The sequence below is a fragment of the Panthera leo genome (genome assembly GCF_018350215.1).
Source record: "Panthera leo isolate Ple1 chromosome F3 unlocalized genomic scaffold, P.leo_Ple1_pat1.1 chrF3_random_Un_scaffold_30, whole genome shotgun sequence".
Taxonomy (NCBI): domain Eukaryota; kingdom Metazoa; phylum Chordata; class Mammalia; order Carnivora; family Felidae; genus Panthera; species Panthera leo.
In genome coordinates this window covers 430,286-440,732 of record NW_024962231.1, presented here as the reverse complement: position 1 = coordinate 440,732, position 10,447 = coordinate 430,286, and positions in this window count along the sequence as shown.

Here is a 10,447-nt window from a genome sequence, read left to right as displayed (position 1 = left end):
TTTGTTATTGTATTATTTTTACTCCTTAAGAATATTTTTAGTGTTTGTTTATTTTTGAGAGAGAGAAAGTGAGGGAGAAGGGGAGGGGTAGGGAGAGGGGGACAGAGGATCCAAAGCAGGCTCTGTGCTGACAGCAGAGAGCCTGATGCGGGGCTCGAACTCATGAACCAAGAGCTCATGACGTGAGCCAAATTCAGAGACTCAACTGACTGAGCCACCCAGGCGCCCCTCCCCTGATTTCATTATTATTCTTTATTTATTCTTTATTTTTATTATTTGAAAATTTAGTGTCCAGTTAGCGAATATATAGTGTGTACAGTGTAGTTTTGGTTTCGGGAGTAGATTCCCGTGATTCATCACTTCCGGATAATCCCAGGGCTCATTCCAGCATGTGCCCTCCTCAATGCCCACCATCCCTTTTTTCCACCCCTTTAACTCCCCATCCCCATCAACCCTCAGCTTGTTCTCTGTCTTTTAAGAGCGTCATATGGTTTGCCTCCCTCTAGGTATTTGTAACTATTTATTCTTTCCCTTCCCCTATGATCTTGTGTGAAGTTTTCAAATTCCACATATGTGTGAAAACATATGATATCTTTCTCTTGACTGACTTATTTCACTTAGCATCATACCTTCCAGTTGCTTCCACAGTGTTGCAAATGGCAAGATTCCATTCTTTTTCATCACCAAGTCGTATTATTCCATTGTATATAGACCACCACCTCTTCTTTAGCCATTCATGAGTTGATGGACATTTAGGCTCTTTCCATAATGTGGCAATTGTTGATAGAACTGCTATCAACTCTGGGGTACATGTGCCCTTACAAATCAGCACTCCTGTATCCTTTGGATAAATGCCTAATAGTGCTGTTGCTGGGTTGTAGGGTAATTGTATTTTTAATTTTTTTGAGGAACCTCCACACTGTTTTCCAGAGCGGCTGCACCAGTTTGCATTGCCACCAACAGTGCAAGAGGGTCCCCGTTTCACCACATCCTCGCCAACATCTGTTATTTCCAGAGTTGTGAATGTCACCACCACACTCTGACCCACTGAGGTGGTATCCCAGTGGGGTTTGATTTGTATTTCCTGGATGATGCGTGATGTTGAGCATCTTTGCATGTGTCCGTTGGTCATCTGGATGCCTCCTTTGAAAAGTGTCTATTCACGTCCTCTGCCCCTTTCTTCACTTACTTGGTTTTCAGGTGTTGAGTTTGGCAAGTTCTTTATAGACTTTTTTATCCTAACCCTGTATGTGATATGCCATTTGCAAATACATATCTTCTCCCATTCCGTCGGTTGCCTTTAATGTTTGTTGATTGTTGCCTTTGCTGTGTGGCAGCTTAGTATCTTGATGAGGTCCCAAAAGTTCACTTTTGCTTTTATTTCCCTTGCCTCTGAAAGTAAGTAAGTAATTTGAGCCTTTGGCTCAAGTAAGTAATTGCTGCAGCAGAGGTCAGAGAGGTTGTTGCCTGTTTTCTCCTCTAGGATTTTGATGGTTTCCTGTCTCCCGGTTAGCTTTTTCATGCATTGGAGTTTATGTTTGTGTAAGGTGTAAGAAAGTGGTCCAGGTTCACTCTTGTGCATGTTGCTGTCCAGTTCTCCCAGCACCATTAGCTAAAGAGACTGTCTTTTTTGCATTGGCTACTCTTTCCTGCTTTGTTGGAGCTTAGTTCACCACACATCTGTGGGCCCATTTCTGGGTTCTCTATTCTATTCCATTGGCCTCTGTGCTTGTTTGGAGCTAATACCGTGCGTTTGAGGAGTCCAGCTTTGTAGTTCAGGCTAAAGTGCGGGATTGTGATGCCTCCCCCACTCTGGTTTTCTTTTTCAACCTTATTTTGGTTGTTCTCGGTCTTTTGTGGTTCTCTCCAAAGTTTAGGATTTTTTGTTCTAGTTCTGTGAAGAATGTTGCTGTTATTTTGTTTGGGATTGCATTGAATGTACAGATTCCTTTGGGTAGTATTGACATTTTAACAATGATTGTTCTTGCAACCCATGAGCATGGAATACTTTCCAGGTTCTTTGTGTGTTCTTCAGTTTCTTTCATAAGTTGTCTATAGTTTTCAGCATACAGATCTTTTACCTCTTTGGTTAGGTTTAATGCTATGTATTTTATGGTTTGGTGCAGTGATAAATGGGATCGATTCCTTGATATCTCTTTCTAATGCTTCATGATTGGTGTATAAACTTGCAACCGATTTGGGTGCATTGATTTTTTATCCTGCAGCTTTGCTGAATACATGTATCCATTCTAGCAGTTTTTTTTTTGGTGGAGGCTTTCAGGATGTCCACATAGAGTATCGTGTCATCTGCAAACTGTGAAAGTTTGACCTCTTTGCCAACTTGGATGCCTTTTATTTCATTTTGTTGTGTGATGTCTAATGCTAGGATTTCCAACACCATATTAAACAACAGTGGTGAGAGTAGAAATCCCTTCGTGTTCCTGATCTCAGGGGAAAAGTTCTCAGTGTTTCTCCACGGAGGAGGCTATTAGCTGTGGGCCATTCATATGTGGCTTTTAGGGATTGAAGGTCTATTCCTTCTATCTGACTTTCTTGAGGGTTGTATTAAGAAAGGGTGCTGTATTTTGTCAAATGCTTTTTCTGCATCTATTGACAGGATCATATGGTTCTTATCTTTTCTTCTCTTGATGGGATGTGTCATGTTGATTGATTTGTGAATATTGAACCAGCCCTGCCGCCCAGGAATGAATCGCACTTGATCCTGGTAAATCATTCTCTTAATATACCGTTGCATTACGTTTGCTAGTATCTTGTTGAGAAGAAGAAGAAGGATTAACTCTGCTTTAAATGTCTGGTAGGATTCCCTTGGGAAGCCATCCTGCCCAGGACTCTTATTTGTTGGGAGATTTTTAATAACTGATTGAATGTCTTCACGGGTTATGGGTCTCTTCACGTTTTCTATTTCTTCCCGTTTGGCTTTTGGTAGTGTGTGGGTGTCTAGGAATTTTCCATGACTTCCAGGTTGTCCAGGTTGTTGGCATATACTTTTTCATAGTATCCTCGGATTCTTATTGTATTTCTGTGGGGTTGGTTGTGATCTCTCGTCTTTCATTTGTGATTTTATCTGTTTGGGCCTGTCTTTCTTCTCTTTGAGAAGTGTGGCTAGGGTGTTATCAATTTTGCTTATTAAAAAAAAAAAACATCTCTTAGATTCATTGATGTGTGAAACCTTGTTTTTGGATTCTATAAGATTTATTTCTGCTCTACTCTTTTTTGTTTCCCTTCTTCTGCTGACGTTGGGCTTTCTTTGCTGCTGTGTTTCTAGTTTGTTTAGGAGTGAAGTTAGTTTCTGTATTTGGGACCATCCTTACTTCTGTAGATGTACCTGGATTACAATGTATTTTCCTCTAAGGACTGCCGTTGCTGCATCCCAAAGGGTTTGGTTTGCGTGTTTTCATTTTCATTTGCTTCCATATGGTTTTTAATTTCTTCTTTAATCGCCTGGTGGACCCATTCTTTCTTGAGTAGGAAGTTCTGTAACCTCCATGCATTTGGAGGCTTTCCAATTTTTGTTCTTGTGGTTGATTCCAAGTGTCTGAGCGTTGTGATCTGAAAATATGCATGGTATGATCTCAGTCCTTTTATATTTGTGGAGGGCTGTTTTGTGACCCAGGATGTGATCTATATTGGAGAATGTTCTATGTGTACTTAAGAAGAATGTGCATTCTAATGCTGTTGGATGAAAAGATCTCAATATATCGGTGTTGATATCCATGTATATAAAGGTATATATTAAGGCCAATATATATCTATGTGTATCTGAATACATCTGGTCCAATGACACATTGGATCTGTGTTTCCTTACTGATTTTCTGCCTTGATGATGCGCCTATTGCCATGAGTGGCATCTTAAAGTCGTCTACAATCATGGTATTTGTATGTATACATTTATTCATGTTTGTGATTAATCGATTCATATATGTGGGCCTTTCACTTTGGGGACATAACCATTTGCAATTGTTAGCTCCTCTTGATGGATAGACCCCTAAATTATGATATAATGCCCTTCTGAATCTGTTACTACAGTCTTTGGTTTAAAATCTAGTCTGTCTGATGGAAGTATGGCGACGTCAGCTTTCTTTTGACTTCTAGTAGCATGATAGGTGGTTCCCCATACCTTCACTTTGAATCTGGAGGTGTCCTGGGGTCTAAAATCAGTGTCTTGTTGACTGCATATAGATGGATCTTGTTGTTTGGTTTTGTTTTGTGTTTTACCCATTCTGATTCCGTGTCTTTTGATTGGGGCATTGAATCTATTCACACTCAGAGTGATTAGTTAAAGATATGGATTTAGTGTCATTGTATTATCTGAAGGTTTCATGCTTTTGGTGAGGCCTCTGGTCCTTTGTAGTCTCTGCTGCTTTCCACTCACAGAATCTCCCCTTAGGGTCTCCTGCAGGACTGGTTTAGTGTTCATGAACTCCATTAGGTTTTGTTTGTCTTGGAAAGCCTTTCTGTCATTTTCTATTCTAAATGACAGCCTTGCTGGGGAAAGGATTCTTCACTCCATATGTTCCCATTTATCACATTGACTGTTTACTACCCTTCCCTTCTGCCCTGCCAAATTTCATTGGATAGGTCTGCTGCTACCCTTCTGTGTCTTCCCTTGTCGATTAAGACCTCTTTGTCCCTAGCTGCTTTCAGAATTCTCTCTTTATCTTTGTATTTTTCCAGTTTCGCTTTGACATGCCGTGGTGTTGACCTGGTTTTGTTGATTTGGAAGGGAATTCTCTGTGCTGCCAGGACTTGAATGCCTGTTTCCTTCCCCAGATGAGGGAAGTTCTCAGCTATCTTTGTGACTTTTCCTATAACTGGAACCTCACAATAGATGCCTTTGTGTCTGCCCACACATTCTAAAATGGGACAGATTAATATTTGTATTTTGTGTTTATTTGAAACAGGATTTTTTTCATTTGATATTGAAATCCCCAAAGGATTAAAAGTTGGATGTGAAAAAATTAGACCCCTTTGGTAAAATTGGTCATAACCTTAGGGTAAAGGCTCCTGTTTCTTCTGTGACACCATAGCCTGATGCCAGGGAAGACATGGTTGTTGCCCCTTTGGTGAAAACATAAAGAAGGAAATGCAGAAAGCTGGACAGTGGCACCACATAGGGGAAAAGTGTTACTCACAACCCAACTCCAGAGAAACGTTTCCCAAGCCTCTGTTCCTAAAATACTACAAAGTCCATGTGTGCCTAGGATGAAGAGCAGACACATGCAGGTCCAAGGGGACGTGACCTCCATGGGGAGCAGTTGTCAGAGATGTGGGGCATTCCTGGAAGGAATTCAGGCAAATTAAACCCTATGGGGCAGTGCTGATCGCCCTCAGATGGTGGTTTATGGTCTGGGGAGCAGCAGGTCCGTTGACAACATAAGGAAACCAAGCCCCAGGAGATTCACAGTGAGAAGTCCTGACCTGAAGGGGAGCAGCTGTCCAGTACCAGGAGAGTTCATGGAGCCCAACTCATCTGGTATCAAGAGAAACCACAGAGCCCTGGTGGTCCCATACTGGGAGAGCCTACAGAGCCCAGGGTCCTCCCTTTCCCAGCCACCATGTCTGGTCCCAGGCTGATGGCTCAGCTCTGCTCCCCTGAGTTCAGAGGGGCCTCATGGCAGGAGAGTGGGGTGCTCCAGGAGGTAGGATCTGAGTTCCAGAATGCTGAGATACAGGCCTGATGTTATGACAATCGAAAGTCAAGGGTACTGGGATGCTCACCTAGCTTGTTTTACTAGTGAACCCAGGCTGTGATGTTAGCTTTAGTTTCCACATCTGTGACTGGATGAGGACATAACTTGGCCTTCTTGATGGGTTGTCTGTTGGATTCTCTGAGAGATGAGGTGAATCATTGCCTGGTGCCTACAAGACATAAAGAGCCACCTGGCAGGTTGCCACATGATCCTCTAGGGCAGGGCACTCCTGGAAGACCCTGCTCAGGTCTCTGCCTGGTTCCCACCTCCTGGGAACATTCAGCATTGTCTGAGGAGATGGAGATGATCCCAGATATCAGCAGGTGCTACACGAAGGAAGGCCAGCCATGGGAGGAGAGCAGGACACACCCTGTGCCACCTTCTAGGACCCAGGCTGTTACACCCTCTGACCTCAGCCCAAATAAATTCCCCTGCTGTGTGGACTTGACCTCCATCATTCACTTCTTCATTCCTTCTCTCATTAACTCCCTCATTCACTCACTTCTTCTTCATTTAGCAGGTGATCTCTGGTCCCTGCCATGTGCCCAGCACACTGACTCCATCCATGAGCATGACCCCAAGGGGTCATCACATGAGGCATCTTCCTTTGCAGAGTCTGTGCCTTCCTGCGCTCTGCCTCCTTTGACGAGGCTCAAGTCTGCTGTGTGACCGTGTCCCCCTGACCAGCTCTGTCCCCAGGGCTTGAGGTCCTCAGAATATCTGTGCTCCCAGGCTGCCAGGAGAGGATGTGCCTGTGAGTGTGGTGAAGGACCGAATCCTCTGGCAGAGTTCAGGGTCACAGATGCGACTCTTCTGCAGGGGCAGGTGGACTCTGGGGGCATGAGGTGTCATCAGCAGGACTGCAGTGCTGTCCTAGTGCATTGCCAGCTTCAGTTTCCCAAATCCAGGACCAATACCCTAACAGCACCTGCCATACACCCTTGTGCTGTCAAAGTGACAGTCCCCATCCTGTGTCCCTGCTTGCAGCCTGCTCTCTTTGCATTTGATCATGTTCTGTCCTGACTTGGGGAGGTGGGGTCCTTCTTCTGTGTGATAAGATTATAAACAAGGAACATGGAGGATCCTGCCTTTGTGTAGACTTGGATTCTCAATGTTTCTCTTATCTAGAAATAGAGTGGATGCAGAACTGAATAAAAGAGTGGCTACTGTCAGGAAGGAGAAAAGAGCCCTGAGTAAGGGTCTTTGCTCTGTATTTTTAGCATCAGAAGGCTTACCAACATGATGGATGTATAGAAAGAATAAAAGGTTGATTATTAACCTATGTGTGTGAGAGAAAGGAGCTTTTTATGTTATGTGGTGTTAGGGTTTGGGTCAATATAAAAAACAAATCCTGGCATCCAGCAGATGGCTCTTCATGACAGGCATGAGACACATTGTCTGTTTATCTTAATTTGCCTACGGATTAGACAGAGAATGCTACCTCAGAGTTAAGAAGGCAGGTTTCTGTTGCTGGTTAGCTCTGCTCCAGGTGATTTCACCCTGTTGAGGCTGTCTTTATCCCTCTTTACCTGTATACCTATTCTGGAGCTTCCATCTTCTGAAAGCAGCTTTCTGCTTTTGTACTATGCTGGGGGTGCTTTCGCCCTGTTATGTAATCTTGGATGCTTTCACTCTGTGTCTTCCTATTCCTGTGTCTTTGTTCTATGTTGGGGGTGCTTTCCCCCTGCTTACCTCTTCTGGATGCTTTCATCCTGCGACTTCCTTTCCTCTGTCTTTTTCCATGCTCAGGACGCTTTTTCCCTGCTTACCTAAACTTGGATGCTTTCATCCTTAGCCTTGTTAACCCATTGGTACAAGCTCTGGGATTCCTATACTCAATTCCTACAGTCCCACCTTTTTTTTTTCTTGGTTTTCTCTAGTTTTTTGTTCACAGACCATCATGACAGGTTCCTGGTCCTTGTTTTGTTTTTGGGTGGCTTGGCGGGTGACTCTGCAAAGATATAAAAAGAGACACGGTATAAGTATTCTGCTTCCCAGAGTTATCCATAATTTGACATGTGTGCTGGCTGTAAGTGAGAAAAGATTTAAGTCATGCCACATTGCCCAGGAATCAGGCCATTCATTTCTAATTTGGTCGTCTGTATATTGTAGCTGTTGGCTCAATGTCACAACCAAATTTCCTATAATGTTAGAGGCATAGAAAGGAAAAAAAAAAACACTGTAAAGGTGTGTCTGGAAAGCATCCCAGGCTTGGGAGTGACCATAAGGAATGGCAGTTATGCAAATATGCTGGTCGTTAAGGTCACGGGGCAGTTTAGAGTGGAGGAACAAGGCCTTTTTCCAATAAATTCCACTGCAGCTTCAAAAGCTTCAAGGCAGGCCAAAGCTTGTCTATCAATAGAAATTTGGTTTATTAATTTTTTGGTAGTATTGACCACAAATTTAATGAGGACATGGGCAGTTTGATGCAGGCCAATTCCAGTGACAGTGACAGAGGGGATAATGCTTACTGCTGCTAAGGTGCCCATGATTAAATGGCCAACAAATCATTTTTGCCTTAAAGTTGAATACCAGTGTTTAACAAGCTTGGAAAGTGAGCCTCATCCTGATGGATGCATATAGGGCTCAGAGCTATTAATAGGAACCCAGGCTGAGACACACTAAGAACTAATAAAGAGGGGAAATTTAATTGGTAGATGTTATATTTATTTACTCAGGACATAAACCCACCCATGGTGGTAGAAATGTTATACTTATTTTCTATTGGTTGGGTTTGTAAAGTGGAGGTAATAAAGAGAATGTAAGGAGAAGGAATGAAAATAGTAGGCCATGCAAATTGGTCAGGGAGTCCCATGTTTTGTTAATATGTTTATTTATATAAATTCCATCATGGCTAACACTATGAGTCAAGAAGGGAAGGCCTAGGTCTCAAAGATTAACAACCATTTTACATTTTCCTTTATGAGTAGAAATATAGGGCCAGACCAACCTCTGTCCTTCCAAAAAAAAATATTATTCTTACTAGATTGGTCGAAGGATATGGTCTTATTCAAATATTTTGTTTCAAGGTGGCCTCTGGGACCCAGTCAATTAAGGTCCAAGTGACCTAGCGAATATTATGCTCAGTCTCTCCATACCAGGTTGTCCAAAGAATATTATTCGAGCAGTGGTATGAATACTTGAGATTAGAGCAAGCTAGAAGATTAGGAGTATGAGATAAGTTTGTTTTTGAGGTATATCAAAATTTGTGGCTGAGAAAAATTTTAAATTGTCTGGCCTTGTAGAGGTTTTGGGCTGTACATGTAAATGCCAGTTGATTCTTCATTTGAGACAAGCACAGAAGCTACTAAGTTTAGTAACACACCTAAGGAGGTTCTGAAGTAAGCCACCATTGTGGTCTGGTCATATAAAGCCAGTGCTCTTGTTCAGCTTGAAAGGGTGGGTTAAGATTGGCTCCTCCCATGATCTCCATGTCATTATTGCTAATAGGTATATCCCCATCTAGGAGTGTTAAGCTTGTCACATATAGGTGTGTTATGTAGATGAGCATAATCTAAATATTGAGCTTGGCCTGGACAAATGAGGGCAAGGAGAAGAATCAGGGTTACCTGTATCGAATTCCTGTCAGTGATTGATGTCATGGCTATCAGATGCATTTCAGAAGTATATGCAATACCATTGTGTTGTAAGAGGATGCTTGCCTGGTTAGACAGATATTTGAGGCTTCCCAATGTTATATCAGGGACAAAGACTTGCATTTGCGAAGTGGCTTCAGGGTGAAGAGTCAATGAAGAGGGTTCTTCCAAAAAGGGGGGCGTGGTTTCCCATTCTTCCGAGACTCATTCCCTGGAAGTCCTGGTCATTTGGAAGATATCATGGTGGTCTCCACCATGCCATGGTACAGCTTTACCAACTGAGAGGGAACCCACAGAAGTCCAAGAAAGAATACAGTCCTAAAAGAACACAGGAATATCCTCAACCCATGTGGAAGTTTAGTGGGCCAAGTCTGTGTGGGCCCCCCTCCAGGGGTTTTGTATAGCACCATAGGATGAGAAGGTTTCTCTGATTTTGAAGGATGTGGCATAGCTGTGGTTAGTCCTTGAGGATTAAGATTTTAGAAGTTAAGAATAATCACAGCACAAAAAGGAGCTGAGGTTGTTATGCAGACAGCCAAGGTATCCCCCCCTTTTCTGATATATATTTGAGCTTATTATGTGCTCATTTTACAATTGCTTTGCCTTATAGATTAAAAGGAATGCATAATTCTGACCAAGCCTTAAGTAAACAACTCAAAAGGGCATGCTATTCTGTTTTTTTAAACCCTATTTGTTAAGATTGTGTTTTTATTTATTTATTTATATCTTTAACAAAAATATGTTTTTATTTTCGTATCTTCTTTTACATATCTCTTACTCTTTTATACACAGAATGACTTTCTTTATTTACATTAGCCTAATTACATTTAGCAGAATTTTAAAGCTTAGAGACCTAAGTCTCTAGTGAAAACTTAGTAGTAACATTTGTGAACTCTGCTATATCAGAAATTTTGTAGGTGGCAGACTTATGAAGCACAAGTTATATTTTTAATGGATTTTAGTAACCTTAGGGGTTTTTTTTGCCATAGAAACCCATAGCACAAATCTATATTTACTAAGCAATGCTTCAGCATTCTATTTGTTGTGGAAGAGACCTCAATGTCCAATGGATTTAACTTAATTTATCATTTAAATAAAAACTAAAGTGGAAGGATACCAAAGTCCCTCAAGGGCATTTAA